This window comes from Sus scrofa, chromosome 8 (genome assembly GCF_000003025.6).
Source record: "Sus scrofa isolate TJ Tabasco breed Duroc chromosome 8, Sscrofa11.1, whole genome shotgun sequence".
Classification (NCBI taxonomy): Eukaryota; Metazoa; Chordata; class Mammalia; order Artiodactyla; family Suidae; genus Sus; species Sus scrofa.
In genome coordinates this window covers 88,045,363-88,066,234 of record NC_010450.4, presented here as the reverse complement: position 1 = coordinate 88,066,234, position 20,872 = coordinate 88,045,363, and the positions used below count along the sequence as shown (strand labels likewise).

General features: G+C 43.0%; 1 long non-coding RNA gene across 3 annotated transcripts in view; it reads right to left on the bottom strand.

The window, feature by feature from the left end:
- Positions 1 to 19,991, bottom strand: part of LOC110262153 — a 253,923-nt gene extending 233,932 nt beyond the window's left edge. Inside the window, exons 1-4 of one of the 3 annotated variants that reach the window (XR_002346780.1) lie at positions 18,313 to 19,991; positions 10,528 to 10,740; positions 7,191 to 7,343; positions 5,854 to 6,029 (exon numbers count right to left, since the gene is read on the bottom strand). This is a non-coding gene — a long non-coding RNA (uncharacterized LOC110262153). The remainder of the gene's footprint in view (positions 1 to 5,853; positions 6,030 to 7,190; positions 7,344 to 10,527; positions 10,741 to 18,312) is intronic. The other 2 variants (XR_002346779.1, XR_002346781.1) reach the window with 2 other exon arrangements.

Genomic DNA, 20,872 nt, shown 5'->3' with positions numbered 1-20,872 from the left:
TATGGTTCTGTCACAATGACAGATACATAGATCAATAGAACAAAACACAGAGCCCAGAAATAAACCCAGGCTTATATGGTCAATTGTCCTAAAACAAGGAAAGCAGTGAAGAAAAGACAACTTCTTCATGGGAGTTCCACGGTGGCTCAGCAGGTTAAGGATCTGATGTTGTCACTGCTACGGTATGAGTTCAATCCCTGGCCCAGGAATTTCCATATGCCACAGGTGAGGCGGGGGGTGGGGAGCTTCTTCAGTAAATGATATTGGGAAAACTGAACTGCAGCCATGCAAAAGAACTGAATTGGACTATTTTCTTATATACCATATACAAACATAAACACAAAATGGATTAAATATTTAAATGTAAGGCCTGAAACCATAAAACTTCTAGAAGAAAATATAGGCAGTACACTCTTTGACATCAACCTTAGGAATATTTTTTGGATCTGTATTCTCAGGCAAGCAAATCGAAAGCAAAAATAAACAAATAGAATTATGTCAAACTAAAAAGCTTTTGCAAACAAAGTAAACTATAAACAAAACAAAAAAGCCACCTACTAAATAGAAGATATTTACAAATGATATATCTGATAATACATATGCCTCCACCATATATATTCAAAATATGCAAAGAACACATACAACTCAACATCAAAAATACAAACAACCCAATTCAAAAAATGGACAGAGGATGTGAATAGACACTTTTCCAAAGGAGACATACAGATGGTCAACAGGTACATAAAAAGATGATCAATATCAGTAATCATCAGGAAAATGAAAATAAAAACAACATCAGAATGGCTATTATCAAAAAGACAACAAATAACATATGTTGGCAAGGATGTGGAGAAAAGAGAACCCTCGGCTCTGTTGGTAGGACTGTAAATTGGCATAGCCATTATGAAAAACGGTAGGAATGTTCCCCCAAAAAATTAAAAATAGAACATATGATCCAGCAATTTCACATCTGAGTATTTACTCAAAGAAAACAAAAACCCTAATTTGAAAAGTACACTCCAATGTTCACTGCAGTACTATTTATATCTAAGGTATGGAAGCAGTTTAAGTGTCCAACATACACATATATACACACATATATATATATACCCATATGTGTATGATGATCATACACAAACACACATATATATGTGTGTATCTGTGTATGTGTATATATAATGTGCATATGTGTATATGCGTGTATGTATATTTATATATATATACATATACCCACACACACAATGGAATAATAGCCATTTGAAAAAAGAAATTTTGGAGTTCCCATCGTGGCTTAGCAATTAACAAACGTGACTGGTATCCATGAGGACACGGGTTCGATCCCTGGCCTTTCTCAGTGGGTTAAGGATCTGGCATTGCCCTGAGCTGTGGTGTAAGTCGCAGACACTGTCATGGCTTGGATCCTGCGTTGCTGTGGCTACGGCATACACTGGCAGCTATAGCTCCGATTCAACCCGTAGCCTGGGAACTTCCATATGCCACAAGTGCAGCCCTAAAAAATTAATTAATCAATTAACTAATTTAAAAAGAAATTTTGCCATTTGCAAAAGTAAGCATGAATGTAAAGAGTATTAGGCTAAGTGAAATAAGTCAGACAAAGACAAATACCATGATCTCACTTAAACGTAATATCTAAAGAGCAAAACAAACTAAACAAATGAAAACAGATTCATAGACACAGAGAACAAACAGGTAGTTGTCAGAAGGGAAGGGGATGTGAAGAGTGGGTGAAATAGGTACAAACCTCCACTTACATAACAAATAAGCCTAAGGAAGGTAATATACAGCATAAACATGGTCAATAATATTGTAATAGCTTTGTATGGGGGACAGACTAAATTTATTTCATAATGTATGCAAATGTCAAATAATTATGTGGTAAACCTGAAACTAACCCAATTTTGCATTTTAACTGTATATCAGTCTTTTTTTTTTTTTTTTTTTTTGGTCACACCCACTGCATGTGGAAGCACCCAGGCCAGGGATTAAACCCACACCACAGCAGTAACCAGAGCCACAGCAGTGACCAGAGCCACAGTAGTGAAAATGCCAGATACTTAACCAGCTGTGTTACAAGGAAACTTCTATATTTCAATTTTAAAAAGAATTTACCTTCACTATGAAAGACAGAGAGATTAAGCTGATGCTCCAGGTTAATGAGACAAGAAACAGGACAACTATATATAACACAAAATAAGCCTGATCTGGATCTGGACTAAAGAGAATTAATTTTTGTCTTACTATAAAGAACATAATAAGACAACTGACAAAATGTGAATGAAGTCCATAGGTTTAATAGCATTGTCAGTTTAATTCTTGACCCTGATAACCATATTATGGGTAAGTCCATCCTTGGAATATTACTCACTGAAGTATTTAAGCATAAAGTCTTCCACTTAGTCTCAGTTGGGTCAGGAAAAAACCATAGATAATACAGATAGAAATAGAGAGAATGAGAGCAAATGTGGTTTAAAAATATTAACATTTGGGCAATCTTTAAATAATTCTTGCAACTTTTCTATAAATCTGAAATTATTTCAAAATAAAGTTTAAAAAAAAACAGAAGGAAAGAAGAAAAGGAAGGAATGAGGGAGGAAACTTGCCTTCTCTTTCATGCCTTTCTTACAAAGGGAGGTCTGGTCGTCTCCTCTGTTCAGTTTGTTTAGGTGGTTTTATTCATTACATAGTTTGATCTTGTCAGTGGCATCCGATATACTTTCAGAAGGAAAAAAAGAGTCTTCACAAATGTTTCAGACTAATTTAGCTAATAAACATCCCAAGGTGAAATAATGATAGCAAGTGTGACTGACCTGACTTACTAACAGGTCAGAAGATGGAAGGAATTTGGATAAAGCCAGAGTAAGTTGGTAGTAAGACTGAAAAGAGAAACCAAGTTCCCAGCAGCTCATTCAGTATGATTTTTTTAGGGCAAAATTTTGTGATGCAGCAGCTATTCTACAGTGGAAAATTGCCCCAGGGAAGCTACAGAGTTCATCAAAGGCAGAGGGTCAGAGTACTCTGTCTGCCGTGGTGAGACACTGGTCATATTGCTGTACACCCCATAAATCACAAATAATAATATCCTGAGGCATTCTCTCCTGTATTAAAAGATAAGAACTCTGTTTTTGTTTCCAGAACCATAGCTCTCTTTCCCTGCTTCACATGGTTCATGTAATTCAGAAGATAGACTTCATTCAAAGAATGAAAAATAGGTAAGTCTAAATCCCGGTGCCTCTCTTCATCAATTCAGCAAGCTGCAGAACGTTATCTGCCTTGTAAGTACTCAGCTCCCTCTAACAAGATGAATTTCTTTCCTAAAACAGGTTTGTACTTAGGGCTTCACCACCAGCTGTGTTAGCACCACTCTGAGAAAAAGATGCGTTGCTCTAAGAAGCCCAAATATGGGCTTTATAGATTGCAGGTAGACCTCATCTTTGGAGAAATAGAGAGACACAGTACTCATAAAAAAATGGGTCTTAGCAAAAAAAAAAAAAAAAAAAAAAAAAAAAAGGAAGGAAGCATTTTCCACGAATGCTGGCAGAATTGGAGAAGCAGGCAGAACTCCAATGTCATCACCCAATTGGAGATGTCTTCAGAGGGTTTCTGCAGGCAGTTGTCATGGACTAAAACTTTTCCACCCAAAGTGTAGTCCATACACAGCAGCTTTAACACCATCTGGGAGCTTGTTAGAAATGCATAATCCCAGGCCCCTCCATGAATATGCTGAATCAGTATTTTTGCAAGATTCTCAGGAGATGTGTATTCATGGTGGAGTTCGAGAGACACTGGACTAGAAGAAAATATGTTATAAACAGCGGGAGCCTAGGAGAAGCAGAAGGAAAACATATGTGTATACACACACACACACACACACACACACACACACACACACACTGCTTGGAGGCAAATGGATCCAGGGAAGGATACCCTTGTTCAAGTTTGAACTACCCACACACTGGCATCCAGTACTCCTTGGCCCCACCATTCATCTGGCCCTCTCATGGGTCTTGGGTCTATGACCTGCATTTACCCCAAGTGAAGGGCAGACACTAAGAAGCCTCATGGCCTATTACCTCAGAAATATGATAGTATGATTTTTATCTTTCATCCTCTTAAGAGGATGAATCACATTTACTGATCTGCATGAGTTGAACCACCTTTGTATCTCAAGGGTGAATCCCACTTGACTCATAATGTATAATCCTTTTGATGTACTTTTGAATTCAGTTTTGCTGAGAATTTTTGTATTTATATTTATCAGGGATATTGACCTGTAGTTTACTTTTATTATAGCCCAACTCTTCTATTTTAGTTGTCTGGGAAACTAAAGGAAATAAATGGAAATCAATCCATTTATTGAGTGACTACTATGTACCAGACCCTATCTTGGGCACTGTACCTGCATCATCTCATTTACCGCTTCTATTAACCAAGCAAAGGGAATAGCATTAGCTCCAATTTCATAGTTGGTTTTTTCGTTTTGTTTTTTTTAGGGCCACAGCTGCAGCATATGGAGACTCCCAGGCTAGGGGTCAAATCGAAGCTACAGCTGCTGGCCACAGCCACAGCAATGCAGGATCTAAGCCACGTCTGCAACCTACACCACGTTGCACAGCAACATCGAATCCTTATCCCACTGAGCGAGGCCAGGGATTGAGCCCACAACCTCCTGGTCACTAGTCAGATTCACTCCTGCTGTATCACAACGCGAACTCCCAATTTCCTAGTTTAAAAAACGGACGTTTTGCCCAAGATCACACCTCAAGAAAATGTTTGAGCTAGGATCCTACTCTAGAGTCTGAGTTCTGTTCTTCTCCTGTACCACGATGACATAGAAACTGAGGTTTTTAATATTCTTATTTCTTAAAGGGAAAAAAAAAAGCCAATTCTATATGACTCCACTGCCACAGGTAACTAGATTCTGTCCACAGCAGGGTATCTAGTTTCAGCAAGGCCAGAAATTGTTCCTGAGTTGTTACAGGAGATAGGAAGGAAATTCATGAAATGTGATGGAATCATTGTCTGACAGCCTCTGGAGGTCATCCAGACCAAATACGTCCCAGAACACATATTTCCCACAAAGCACCGCATGAGCAGAAATTCACTTCCATAAGATGCTACCCATTCCATTTAACATTTCACCCTTCAGTGGAGCCAAAGAGCCTCCAATTTTTCCTCAGAAGCCATACAGAATACTCCATAGCCCTCCCTTCAACAGCCTTTTAAGAAGTGAAGACAGGAGTTCCTGCTATGGCACAGCAGGTTAAGCATCCAACTGCAACAGCTCAGGTCACTGCATAGGTGCATGTTCAATCCCCAGCTCGGCACAATGGGTCAAAGGATCTGGTACTGCCGCAACTGCAGTGTAGGTCCCATCTGTGGCCCAGATTCAATCCCTGGCCTGAAGACTCCATACATTGTGGATATGCCATTTAAAAAAAAAAATGAAAAAGAATTGAAGATAAAAACTAGGACACACACCAAAGTAGAATTTCTCTTTTGCCATGAAATACACTTGGTCTTGGATCTCTTTCTTACATGTCAGGATTTTCAATCCCTTTTCCATCCTGCTTCCTCCCCCAGGCATCACATCACACCTCACTTTCAAGTGAGCAGCCGAACGCAGCCCATCTCACAATGATGGCTGCAGTGTGGCTGAGGGCAACTCATTCTCTCCCTTTAGTTTCACTGCATCACTCTATTTCCACCCTGATGTTACCCAGCCTCTCACACACGAGCTGATCCAAAATGTAATCCATCTACTGAGAGGTGATGCTGTGATGACTACACAAATGCATTAACTCTCCGAAGGGTTTCACCAACCCACTCACCCACCTGGCTCTGAAGGCTCCTGTTTTGAAGTGGCAATGTGATCAATCAAGTCAGCTTCGTGTTCCTCAGCCCACACGGAGAAAAAAATTAATGACACTGACTGTTCTCGCTAGAGAAGCAACTCAACTAGACAGCAGCCTTCACAACAACAGGAAAAGAACACTTCACTTTTAGTCATCCTGTAAGAAAAGAAAAGCAAAAATACATACATATGGGTGTTTTTTATCTCATTTATAGATGAAGTAAAAAGCCATCTGCCCAAAGGCCATAGCAGGACCTATGCTCTACTGGCCTAAGTAAAAACTAGGATTCTTCTTCTCAGTCAGTGCTTAAGCGTTTCACAGACACCAAAGACAATCAAGTCAGAAATATCCGATTTAGAGTCTAGACTCAGCCCCTGTGGTTTGCAGATTGGGACTTCCAAACCGACTCAATGTAAGGGGATGCACTGCAAGGACAGGAAATTCCCCTCCATGCTACCCATCATGGGCTCCCAGCGGCTCTGCCTCATTTCCTGCCCACCAGACCCAGGGAGTGCAGGCTGGCACATTCCTCTCTCCCTCTCCCTCTCCCAGCTCCCCCTCTGCCCCTCATTCCTATTTCAAGACAAGCCCAGGAGCCAGCCTCTCCATTATAAGACTCACATTCACCCCTTGCATGGGACCACTGAGGGGTGGTCAGCTTGACACAGTTGCCACCTCTCTACCTCAGCATCCTCAGAAGGCTCAGCCTCTCTATCCTCCTTATTTCTATTTACCTAGACCTACTCAGATTTCCACACCCTTCCTTACACATTTGTTTCCTAAATTAGATTCCTCATCACCAGCTTTATTTACGTAGAAACAGCACAGAGTGGCTTGGAATTTGGGCCTTAGAGAACCCAGTTTAATGCAACGGTTCCCGACCCACCCACCTCCCACAGAGACCTAGGGTATCTCTGGAACTTTCCAGGAAGCCAAGGGATGGCCCCTGGATGGACCTCAGACCCCTTCACCTTTCTCACTTTTATATAGAGGAATTCTATGTAGGATTTTTCTGATAGGGAAACTCATTCAAAAGGGAAGGAAAAAAAAAAAAGCAACATTGCTACAGAGAACTGTATTCCATTCCTCACTTGTTGCCCTATAAACCATGAAACACACGCACAGAATGACGTGTTCTTTCCCCATCCTACCATGAAAGACAAAGAGCTAAGAAAAGTCTTCGTGCTGGGCAGTAAAAAGCCACAGGCAGAAGGTTTCTGCTTCAGTGTCTCCCAGTGCTTAGAATGTAAAATACCAGACAAAGAGGGATCCCCCAATCCAGCCCTTCATCATTCAGATGTGAAAATGGAAACTCACAGAGGTTAATGGCTTGCTGTATTAACTCAGAAGCAAAGTCACCACCACAATTTTTTCACACATAGTAGACATTCAGTGTTGTAAGCATAAATGTTTACATAATTCATGTGTACATATACAGCAGATTCCTTCCAGAAGCGTTCAGGGAGCTTTCTAAGAGATATAAAACAAAAAAACAAAACAAAAAAACAAAAACAAACAAAAAAAAGCATAGGATTTAATAGGAATGAAAAAAGAATGAGTGGATATTATTAGAGTTTTCCTTGTCTTAAATTCAAGCTCCAAAAATTTGTTCTTTGCTATGACAAGTGCTCCAGACTCTGAAAATTAACATTCATTGCACTTTTCTAGACTGTCCTAAATTTTGAGTGATGAACAATTTCCTACTTAGAACTTTAAATAACTAGTGAGAAGTCAATGAGGACTTGCAGGCAAGGAGGTGTCTTTGTGGGCAATGTGTTATATTTAGATGGCTTCTGCCTTGATTTCAAGAAAATTGTGTTTGCTTTTCTCAAAAGACCAGAGCCTTTCTACCTGCATTTGCTGTAAGAAATAGAATCAGGTTGGGATGAAAAGGAGGCCAAGTCAAGGGCCTAATGGGCCCCAAAGGTTGGCACCTGTTGGGATTGGGTGACCATTGTGTGCAGATGCCTTACAAGACAACACTGGTCTCAATTCTCCAAGGTTCCACCCTGGACCAGTGGCAACAGCATCACCCAGGAGCTTCCTAGACATGAGGAATTTCAGATCCCTCCCTAGGCCCACTGAATCGGAATCTGCAATTTTTTTTTTTTTTTTTTTTTTGTCCAAGGTTTTCAAGTTTTTTTTATTTTATTGAAATTTAGCTGATTTGGAATCTGCATTTTTGTTTGTCGTGGTTTTTAGGGCCGCACCTACGGCATATGGACGTTCTCAGGCTAGGGGCTGATTCAGAGCTGCAGCTGCTGGCCTACACCACAGTCACAGCAATGCCAGATCCGAGCCATATCAGCAGCTTACACCACAGCTCACAGCAACACTGGGTCATAGTAACCTAGAGGGTCCAGAGCTCTCAGATACAGATACTGGCTCAGTGGTAATGAACCCAACTAGTATCTCTGAGGATGTGGGTTTAAACCCTGGCCTCGCTCAGTGGGTTAAGGATCTGGCGTTGCCATAAGCTGCCATGAAGGTCCCAGATGCAGCTCAGACCCCACGTTGCTGTGGCTGTGGTGTAGACCTACAGCTGCAGCTACAATTCCTAGCCTGGGAACTGCCATATGCTGCGGGTGCAGCCCTAAAAAGACAGAGAGATAAGATAAAATGCAGCCGGAGAGTAAAGCCTCACCTGTACAGCTGGAATGGGGCCCATCAATCAGAGATGATTCTTTGGGGTGGGGGTGGGGGAAGGGTGGTGAAACTGATTTGGTTTTTGTGTTTAGAGGTTTTTGTGGTTGTCCTTGTTGCTGTTCAGTGGAAATATCAAGTGAAAGTCAAATGGGAAAAAGGTACATTTTGAGCCAATTTGCTTCCTCATCCCTTGGCACACTGATGAAGGTATTCACCCCCAGGGGCATAATTGTTCTTCACTTGTGACTTTGTTGTAGAGGAAACTTTTGTTTCCAGAGGCGCAGGCTACACAGCACGGAGTGGAATAGAAATATGGCGATTATCCAGTTCATTTACTTGCTGTACACAGCCAGACAAACCAATCCAGGTAGCACGGGCTATAAAAACATCCGGAGGTGCCTGAATTATCCAGGTTCACGACTAACACTGCTCAGATACACTGGATCACAGCCAGGCTTGCACCTCGTTTTGTGCTTTTAAACATAGTGCCAGGGGAACCTGCAGGGGCAGACTGTGAAGGGAAGGGGCAGGTAGAAGTAACCCCTGGACCCAGGTGACATCTGATGAGGGTGACATTAGGCTTGGCGCAGCTCCAGCTGCACTGTCTGCAAAGCACTTGTCACATGGAAGGCAGGGCGGCCTGCCAAAATACAGACACCGGGACCAACCGAAGGATAATTGCTGTAAACTCCATACAGAGAGTGAAGACAGAGATGTCAGCAAAACATGTCTCCTGGCTGGACAGCAGCACACACAGGACTGCAGGGTAGAGTTGGACAAGAAAGGGAAGATTTTTTGAAAAGGCCAAATTTGTTCAAAGCAGGTATGGCAGGCCAGCTAGAAGACATGTCAGTCAAGGACTAGACTCTCCTCTCAGAGGTACTTCTGTCACTTGACCATGACAGCTTCTCAAAACTAAGTAGAAGGAAAAATTATAGCAAGATATCCTCCAGGCATGGTATTGCTTCTGACTGCAATTTAAGAAAAGGGGAGATTAACCCATGTTTGTTTGGCCCCTCCTAAGTGCCAGGTCTCTTTCTGGGTACCCTGCAAATGTCTTGCAAATGTGGCTAATTTGGTGGAGGAGGTTGAACCTAGGGATTGGCCACCCTTAAGGGGCTCTTGTTTGGACTTTAGGGAATCCCTAAATTTCCAAAAATTGTATGGAAATGTGTGCATGAATTTTTTTTCCCCCCTGGAGAAGACACCATGGCTTTCATCAGATTCTCCAACCACAAGATCAGGAATTACAGTTACCTGGACAAATAATGAAGGATGAAGGAATTGAGATCTATGGAACATTCTCTGCCCAGCCCTGTACCTGGTGACATCATTTAATGCCCCTCCCACCCCCAAGATAAGTGGCATTGTCCCCATTTTACAGTTAAGAAAAAGTAAGGCCAAAAGAGGATGGAAAGCCTTACCAAGTAAACATGCCAGTATCCGTAAGACCTGAAATGTAAACTCAGACTCCACTGGTCCAAACCCGATGCCTGTCTAGGATACTATGCTCCCTGGGTGTTTTATTGGGATGGGGAAGAAGGGAAAGAATTCATTCAGGGAGGCACCAAGGAAGACCATTGTAACATTTTAGCTGGCTCTTCTAGAATGTGTTGAGTTGGGACATCTCGAAGTAGAAGACAGGAAATCCCAGGTGGAGGGGACAAGGTCAGAGGCAGAGCAGTGAGAAGGGACAAAACATTGAGGGAGGATGGCCCCCTCCCTCCTATGGGGTCAGGGCTCTCCTAAAGGCTCAAGAGCCAAAAAACAGTCACAGGACCAAGTGCCTCCAGGAGTTAAACTTCAGGCCCACTTAGTTTTAAACTCCTGTCACCCAAACCCCAGCACAACCGGAGGATAGCGACCCTTAGCAGAGACCCTGACAACAAGCCCAGGAACCGCTTAACACTCAGCATCAATTCAAACAAGTGCATTTTTGTTTATTTCTAATGCATCTTGAGCCGGGAGAGCAGCTTTACTGCAGGTCAGGAAGAAGCCAAGAGCTTACCCAGAGCGGCTGGCGTCCACACAGCAACACGCAGCCTCTCGAGAAGTAAAAGATCATCCATTAAGTGTTCGGGTTTAATGCATTTCCATTCCCCCCAAGATGCTCCTGTCTCATTATAAATAATATCCAGAGTAAAATATCCCATGTGCGCCCCAACACATTTAATCAGGCTTTCAGAGGCGCATGGACTCTACTGTGGGCTCTTGCTGCCTCCTGAAATGGAAAAGCACGCATATGAGCATGGAATCCCATGCAACTGAATTGTGGTTTTAAATCCTGTGATTAGCAGACTGCACAGTCTTGTCCCAGTGTGCTTGCCCCCCTCTCCCTAGCCTTGGAGACACAACATACACCTCTTTGGACCATCAGCAGCAGCCACACTTTCTTCAGCCCTGGTGTTATTTTTAGCACTTGACTCTATAAAGGAACAATTTCACAAGCATTATTAAGGCTCAGGTTACAACTCCAACCAAATCTTCTCATTGCTTGTAAATGAATTCAAGTATATCATAGCCCAAACCTCTGCAGACTCCCTGGATGGGAATTCTTGAGATTTTATTCCCCATAAATAGAAAGTCAAAAAACATTAAAGGATAAAGGTACAGGTTATTCATCTTGTCTCAGCAGATCATAAGTTCCTCGAGGGCAGGGAGAGGTTATTTGGCTGATTGATTTAATATTTATTGAGTCATAACTATCTTCGTGGACCATAGAAATAAATCCATCAATGCACTTCATTACAAGAAAAAGCATTGCCGTCTCTAGACAGGACCAAGAAGCATTCTCTTTGATGCCTTCTTTCCTTTATACTGATTAACAACTTGAAAGAGCAGCTTCTGTTCTAAAAAATATATGTGTAGAAAACACTGTGTCCTCTATTGCATAAACCTGGAATAAAAGATCCTCCCTCTCCGAAATAACTTGGTGGTAGGAAACAGTGTTGCTGCTGGAGACAGAGGCAGAGGAACATGTCATCCCTGAAAACACTTCACTTTCAAAGCACATGATTTCAAACGTCCTGTGTGATTAGGAGATTTCAGACTTAGTATTCCTCAAACCATGCTTTGGACTGAAATGGATGGGCTCCACAAGGAAACTTAAAAATAATTTTTTTTAAACACACCCCAAAAGCAGACAAATTTCTACCAGCATTACTACCAAGGTCAGGAAATATGTGCCCATAAATCCATTATTTGTGGGTGCCAGCCCATCACCCTAAAGTGCTATTTTTAGGCAGGGGGGAAACAACACGGAAAAAATGGTGGCTGCATGTCCCTGTCCCCACACCAACGGGCACCAGGACCGTCTACCAGAGGAGCACACCCCAGAGTTCCGGAATCACTGTGAGCCCAGGGGCAGCATGGGATCCATCCAGTGTGGATGCCATTTTGTAAACACATCTAATTTGGTTTTAAATTTTAATCCATAAAGTCATCACTGAAGGACTCCAGGCTGCTGAAATGATGAACCAACTGCTTCTAAAGCAGACGCAAAGGCACCAGACCAGTCAAGGGCTTTCTGTCCTGGCTCCCTTCATTGCCTCCTGTATTCCTCTTGTCTCTCATTTCCTTCTCAGCAGTGTGCTGACTTTCTGGTGCATGGGCTTCCGCTCACCAAAGATTCTCTGTGGCTACCCAGCTGTCCTCTCTGTGTCCCTGTGTCTCTCTGAGTGCCTGTCCATCTGTGTGTATCTCTCTGTCTCTCCCTGTCTCTCTTCCATACACATATACACACACTGAGGTCCTTTGCCTTTTTCTGACCCTGTATTCCAGTCACTGCCTCCTCTACTCTTCCAATTTGATCTACTTCTCTAACATAAACATTGTTCTTTAACAAAGAGATCAGGCTGAGTTTGGAGGAAAGAAATTATCTTAAAGAGCTGATGGCAGGAAACATGGCTGACTGACAAAAGGACTGACTGAAAGCAGCTCTTTTGCCTCTTTTCTTTCTGCCCATTTCTGTTCCCCTCTAACCTTAAAAGAACCTAATTAGGAGTTCTTCTGCGGCTCAGCAGGTTAAGGATGCAGTGTTGTCACAGTAGTGGCCCAGGTAGCTGCTATGGCACAGGTTCCATCCCCAGCCCGGGAACTTCCATATGCCTTGGGTGTGGCAAAAAAAAAAAAAAAAAAAAAAAAAAAAAAAAACTGATATAGTGGAGTTCTGCTAAAATTAAGAAATTTCTCTAACACAATGTTGTAAATCAACTATGTCAATTTTTAAAAATTTAGAAAAACCTAATTATAGGAATGAGATCATTAAGCAATTGAAACTAACTCCTGTCTTAAGCTCTTCTGAATGCACACCAAGCCTTGCCTAACCTGTTGATTCTTTTCTTATATTAAAAAAAAAAGCGGAAGTTCCCATCATGGTGTAGCGGTTAATGAATCCGACTAGGAACCATGAGGTTGCAGGTTCGATCCCTGGCCTTGCTTAGTGGGTTAAGGATCCATAGTTGCCATGAGCTGTGGTGTAGGTTACAGACGTGGCTTGGATCCTGAGTTGCTGTGGCTCTGGCATAGGCCGGCAGCTACAGCTCCGATTAGACCCCTAGCCTGGGAACCTCCATATGCCGCTTGAGCAGCCCTAGAAAAGACAAAAAAAAAAAAATTGGAAAGAATTAATCAGTTAAAAAATACTAGCTCTCTACCCCCCAGCAGCCCCTTTAGCAATCCTGCAGGCAGATCACTTGGGCAGGATAACATCCGAAGAGTCAGCCAGTCTGCACACAATGAATAATGATGAAGAACCTAATCCCCTGCCTCGATTCACTGATTCCTTCCCCTTTTTCCTCTTTAAAAACTGTCATGGCTGAGCAGAATTTTCAGAGTTGGACTCTAGGCCTGAGTCCACCATCTCCCCAGATTGCTGGCTCTCCTGATCAAAGCACTTTTCTTTCTACTGAACCTGCCCCTCGAATTACTGGCTTAGGAGCAGCGAGCGGTCAAACCTGGGTTTGGTCACGTGACCAACTGAATGGGCCACCAGCATCTCAGCTACTGCCTTCTCTTGAGTATTGGTTCTCAGGGGTAATTACAAGTGGAGCGTGTTTTTTCAATGGAGAGAGAAAAAGGCAAACCTTTCAAAACATGGCACATGATAAAATTTGGTTTCTTCAACAAACTATATATCAAGCCTGGTTCCAAGGGACTTATGGATTTTAACTACTTGTGCACCCTGCATGATAACCACATGAGGGTGGTACTTCTCTCCCCAGTCTCCCAGGAGACTGAAGCATAGAAAGAGCCAGCAACTTGCCCCAAGTCACACAACTGGAAAGTGACTGACAGGATTTCCTCCCAGAGTCCATGGTCCAAGTTCCTGCTTTTAATCACTCCACTCTGTTGCTTCCTACTTGACAGACTGCCTCTTTTGTCTATAGGAAAATATGCATTCATTTTTCAGGCACTTAATCTACCATTACAGCCAAGTTCTATTAGGGAAGATAGATGACGGATATACCCTATTGGGCAATTCTTACTCTCTTTACCCTGTTTGGATAAATATTATCCTATGGTGCAAATCAGCTATTGCTCAAAAATCCTGTTTACGGCCCCCACCATCAACAACACACGCATTGACTAGAGATGTTCTAGATCAATCTCTCACTTTTCCCTCCGCTCTTTCTGTCCATCCATATACCCAACCACATGCAATTCCCTTTCCAAAAAGCAGCCTCTTTAAGCACCATTCTCCAGGACTTGGCCTGACCGCTCGTGAGGCTAAATGGAGCATCCTGGAGCAGCCAGGCAGACATGGCCCCGGAGACCCAATACAGAGGCCCAGGAAGTGTCCTCAGAGAAGAATCTGTCTTGGTCTAGAAACTCTCCATGCTCTGTGCTGCTGTGATCATCTACCTCCCTGCCTTTGATTCAAAATTAAAGTAGGCAAAATAAACCCTAGACCATTCAAAAAAGCCAGAAGAGACATTCATTCTTTTCTATAAGAATAATAACAACATTTTCTGTTCTTCAGGACTGGTATTTTTAGTGGTATTTCTTCCGAAGTCTGCTTTGCTTTGGGTTTTTAAAACCCACAGGCCCCAGGATTTTTCCTTTTTCAAAAATGGATGGTTCTGCTTTTCATCTAAGGTGTAGTTTAGAAAGAAGCAGCCTGTGAAACCAATTAACTAATTGGAAATCACTTAATGACCGTGGCAGCATTTTGGATTTCTGGCTTCGGTTCACAGCAGTCAAAAGAAATTGCTTTCCAATATTATGATAAGGTAAGCTGTGGAGGTCTCACCGGGGGCAGCCAAAGGCTGCTGTGAGCAACAATCAGCTCTAATATGCCCACAAAAATAATGGAGACATTATAACATGGAATTCAGTGATTGTAACGTAAGCACAACATAAAAATCCAAAGATATTCAGAGATCTGCTGAGAACAAATGTACAGCTACAGTTCCCCGCTATGAATTCTGAGAGCTTACAATCTTCATGTAAACATTATGCTCTTGGAATTGCTCTCAGAGAGTGAGACAGGCATGTGTGGAAAGGGAGGTGACATGAGAGAAGAAAAAATAAGGGTAAATGTTCACCCTAGAACAACTGTCCAATTAATTGTTTTAATACAAATAGACTCATTGTTCACATTAGGGAAATAATCCAGTTAATTGTGCAAGAGTTAACAAAGCCAGAGAAAATAAATTACCCCAACCACAATATTTTACCCGTTTGCTTGTTTCAGGGTAGTGAATTCTCTGAGCATATTTCTAAATAGTGATATTCATGAGAACCAGAATCATCACTGCTGAAAACAATATCCACTATCTCTAATAATACATCTAATTCATTTTTTTTCCTTTTTCAGCCACACCCATGGCATATGGAGTTCCCAGGCCAGGGATCGAGTTCAAGCCACAGCTGCAACCTCCACCACAGCTACGGCAACACTGGGTCCTTAACCCACTGTGCTACAGTGGGAACTCCTCTAATTACTTTTTACTTTTTTTTTTTTTCCTTGGTCTTTTTTTTTTGCCTTTTCTAGGGCCACACCCATGGCATATGGAGGTTCCCAGGCTAGGGGTCTAATCAGAGCTGTGGCCAACAGCCTATGCCAGAGACACAACAACACGGGATCCAAGCCATGTCTGTGACCTACACCACAGCTCACGGGAATGCTGGATCCTTAACCCACTGAGCAAGGCCAGGGATCGAACCCGCAACCTCATGGTTCCTAGTCTGATTCATTAACTACTGAGCCACGACAGGAACTCCGACTTTTTACTTTATTTTAAAAGAAAAGCCCAGAGACATGCTCAGGCCTAGATGATTTAAAACTGCTTTGCAGTGGACCATTGCTTCTCACTTCTCCCAGGCCTCAGAATTATTCTGTGAGTATGGCAAAGCCCTTCACCGCTCCTTGCCTTAGTTTACTCAGCTGTAAAATGGCCTGACACCTATTCAAAGAAACATAGAATTTTGCAAACATAGAGCCAGGCTGCTATAAATTCTTCCAGCAATGACGAACTTTAACTTCTTCTTCCCCATGGGTAGTAAGTTTGGGCAACGAAGATTCTGTCCCAACAGGGCTATTTGCTGTTGTTTTCATACATGATGGAAATTCTTTACACATGCTTGTCACCCGACTGCCAGCAGGTGGGCCTGACCTAGTCCCTGGCTTTATTCATTCAGTAAAGATGAGCAGTGTAGATGCTTCTGCTGGGTTCTGCCTTAGATGCTTGCTTTGTACCTGGTCATGACCCAAAGAATGAAGACACTCTCTTTGCAGAAAGACAAGTTGCCACTCACACAAAATGCTGAGCCGACCATTAGCCCGCCAGACCACAGGAGCCCCCAGGCCTGTCCTCACACCTGCCCAGAACACAGGTGCTCATTCACAGCATGCTCTGCTTTGTAGGGTCTTATCCTTAGAAGTTCTTCACCCACAAAATACCCAGGGCAAGGGAGGCAACATTAAAACTATAACAAACGGATGATTCTTCCCTTGAGACCATGCTTCATTTCTGGTGGGGGGGGGGTAGGGGCAGGAATTGTGTAACATTATCTTTCTTGGGATTTAATTTCTCATCTGCATTCTCGAAAATGACATCCTACTATTACCAAGATTCTAACAAGACAAGAGGGCTGATAAACTTGTTTTATTTCCAGTGAAGATCATCAGTAAATAAAACAGAACATGGAATTTAATGATACACTGGGAAGCCAAGGAGCCAAAGTTTCCTGGATGTGAGCTGACCTCCACATGAACTAAGATGGAAACATTTTCATCTTCTGGATAAAAGAAAAACCTCTGAAATATCAATGGAGAAAAACCCTGCAAATGAACCTTTCAGATTAATTCAGAACATTTTCCAAGATGAGGCACCTGGAGAAAAGCATGTGATTCGGTTGATAGCATGCTGAAGCTGATCTGCACGACTTACGCCGCACTGCTTGCTGACTCAAAGGTGAGGCTCTACCTACAAAGACAGGCTGAAGGCCAACTTGCACAGCCTCATTTGCAAAGCTTGGCACTCTGGAGCTTAAATGTCCCTGCTTAACAAATGGTGAGCAATTTAGTCCACGCATATAGACAAGACCAAGGCCAAAGTCTAACAATAGCTCCTCTCCCTCTGAGTCCTTGAATTAGCAAGTGTTATTACAAAAAGAAAATATACTTTTATCTAGATGGTTACTTTTTCCCTCTACTGTCTTCTGTGGCTTTGCGTATAAGCTCACAGTTTGTAGTTAAATTGGACAATTACTGAGCGCGAAGTGAATAATTAATGAACAGTCACCGTATATGTTTGGGAAACTGTGACCCAATCACTGAATAGATAGCTGAACCACTAAAAAATAAATGACTTGTTCCACTCATTACCTGATCAGCATTTGTTTAGAGGTTCCTAGGTGCCCTATCAAAATTCTAATCAGTTCTATTTAAATTACATTTTTTGCACTGCATTGTTAGAAATGCTAATTTATGCCTAGGATGGAACAGCTTTATTTCTTACCTCCTGAAGAAACGGATGAATAAAAACATACTTCTACAGGGCATAAAAGATTATCAAGGGTTCAATGACTATTGGATTTTGCACTTGCCAAAACACATCCTGAAGCTTTAGGAGAGAAGCAAGGATATTCAAATCCTCCCACAACAAAGCTGTCCCCTTGAGGAGGCAGAGGACTGTCTCAGCAGTAGCATCTGCAACCATCACCGGGGACTTCCTGCTATTGGGGACAGGAGCAACTTTGGGGTGAGGATGGAAAAGAAGGGGAAATTGTTACTTCTTGAAAATAATGATCCCAAAAAAATCTTAACAGCAGCTGGTTATTTCAGAATCTCTGGACAGCTTCCCTGCAATGAGAGGAATGTCTCCAAACCTGGTACTACATCTGGCTTTGCCAAGGATGTCTACCTCCATCAGCTTGGACCATAGGGAAATGGCAACTCCACATCTCCTCTTACCATCAGTTTGGCCTCCAACCTTGGCACCAAAGTGCCTCTCTAAGCAGTGAGGGATGCTCCAGCCAAGAGGAAACAAAAGCACAGTGTTACTCTCTGTGAGGGTGAAGCCAGGCCAACCTGTAGCCTACAGGTGGCCAGACAGGCCCCAGGTCATTTGGGATCCAGAAGACCTCAGAAGAAAAAGATTACAATTTCTATTGTTCTAGAAATAGCTAAAAATCTACTAATGACGCCACAAAAGTCTTCCTTGGAAAACGGCTTGGATAACACCGGGCCCCGGCCCCAACCCCGGGCCTGGCCTCTCTCCTGCTGGGCGTGGGAGGCATCAGAGTCAGAGTTCACTGCTAGAAGTTTTTTCATAAGTAGAGGAATTACCTTGAGAGGATTGAATTTCCAAGTGCCAGTCAGCGGCTGCCGGGAGGCTGAGGCCACCTCAATCATCCCGCACCGCGAGTCTCTTGCGGAGCAGGGGCGAGGCAGGCCGGATCAGCCTGGCTTAGGGCGGCCTGGCCGGGGGTGGAAAACACGGGTTCACAGAAGCATTTAACCTCTTTTAAGCAGTGCGATGTGGCTGAGGCTTAAGACAAGGCTGGAACATTTTCTCGCTTATTATCGCCTTGATAACCTGTTCTTGTAGCTAAGGAAGGAGCGTGGTGGGGGAGGAGGGCGGGTCACAGCCCTGAACCAGAGGCGAGCACCGCTGCTGTTTTCTTGCTTTCTGAGAACAGTTGGAGAAGGAAGCGGCGAAGGACGTCTGCTCTCTAAATATTTCTCCTTTTAAATAGAACCGGTTTTTTCCAGCACGCACGGCTAATCACTTCACGCAAACGGGAGAGACTCGCGTTCGTTCATCTTCTGTGAAACGTATCCATGCGTTAGAAAGAAAAATTTCGCTGGGAAAAATACCTGCATGAGGATGGCGTTTCTACAAGATCGAAGGGTGGGGGAGAGGAGACGGAGAAGCAAGGCAGAGCAGGAACAGCTGGGTTCGGGTGGTTGGTGGGGAGAAGATGGCCCTCACCTGGGGCGGAGCAGGGTGGGCTGCAAAGCTTTTGCCGGTGGCATTGGTCTCAGCGGGCAAAGTGACTTCGTCCCCTTCGCACACCTTTCTGAGGGGGGCTAAAGACACAACCCTCCCGCTCCAGGGCTGAAACCAATTCGAAACGGAGTCTTTTTTAGAGAAATTAACCTGTGCAGCTTTGTTTCGCAATCTTTTTAAAGGTTAATAACACTTGATTTTAATATTCATAAAAATCTCTCACCCTCCTTGAAAGGGCTTTGAACTAACCTCAAATCAAAGCTATAAGATGGGGAGTTCCCGCAGTGACCAGTGCTGTTAGTGATCCAGCTTGTCCCTGTGGAGGCGCCTGTTTGAATTGCCGCCCGGCAGTGGGTTAAGAATCCAGCGTTGCTGCAGCTGTGGCTCAGATTCATCCCTGGCCCAGGAATTTCCCTGGGCTGCTTAGGAGGAAGAAGGGGAGCTCTAAGATGGGGGTGGGTTTGTGTAGAAGCCTCACTGCCATCCATCCCCACCCCCAGATGACTCTGCAACCCACCCACCACCACTCCTGCCTGGGAAGCTTAGTCTTAGATAATATTTCCGGCCAAATCCTTGTTATCACTTACATTTAAGTACATGTGAATTATAGAATCTCAATTTTCTCATCTGAAAAAAAAAGAAACAAGTCGCTGGGAGAATCTGTTCTGTTGCCTTTATTCCCAGATTTTCACAGGTTCTGATGCTTGATCACCATTGCAATTATCTTATTTTCATGGCAGAAATTTTACATGAAGGGGATGGCCATAATTTTCCTGACTCTATCCAGGATAAATAATAGGAGAGTCACAACATCGCAGTTACCACAGACTCCAGGCCAATAATTCGGCTTTTCATTTCAAGCGGTGATGTCCTCAATCAAAATGTTGCTCAAATCAGAAATAGGAACGAGAGGACCAATGCGAAGATATATGCCATATGTGAGGGGATTTACATTTTTAACCTATCAGCTAAGACTCCATCCGTATCAGTTATAAAAATACTAAACAGGTGTTCCCGTGGTGGCTCAGTGGAAACAAATCTGACTAGTATCCATGAGGAGGCTGGTTCAATCCCTGGCCTCATTCAGTGGATCAGGGATCCGGCGTTGCCATGAGCTGTGGTGTAGGCTGTCGGCTACAGCTCCAATTGGACCCCTAGCCTGGAAATGTCCATATGCCCTGGGTGAGGCCCTAGAAAGCAAAAAAATAAATAAAATAATAAATAATAAAAATACTGAACAAACCCAAAGGTAGAGTCCAGTGCTGTATCACTAGAGATCTAATTCTAGATTAAAATCAGTAATTAATCAATATTATATATATATATATGCTATTGTTCAACCCTTTAGCAGTTTCTTAAAAGGTGAATTAGAATTGTATATTTGTGGAGTTCTCATTGTGGTCAGTGGTTAATGAACCCAACTAATATCCTTGAGGACACAGGTTCGATCCCTGGCCTTTCTCAGTGGATTAAGGATCTGGCATTGCCATGAGCTGTGTGTAGGTCTCAGACGCAGCTTGGATCCCGAGTTACTGTGGATGTGGCATAGACCAGCAGCTACAGGTCCAATTCGACCCCTAGCCTGGGAGCCTCCATGTGCTACAGGCGTGGCCCTAAAAATACAAAAGACAAAAAAAAAAAAAGTATATTTATTAAACTTGAAGTCGGCACAAAGCTGGGAGGGGTATACATGTATGTGTAACTGGGTCTCCATGCTGTACAGTAGAAAAAAAAATGTATTGGAGAAATAACAATAAAAAAAATTTTCAAAAAAAATAGGTGGAAGGAGAGTTAATTTGGATTCCACATGACTCAAAAATTCTTGCCAGGCCGGAGCAATGGGGGAAATTTAATATGAGGTATCACAGGAATAAAGGCGGCCCTGCACTTAGGTTC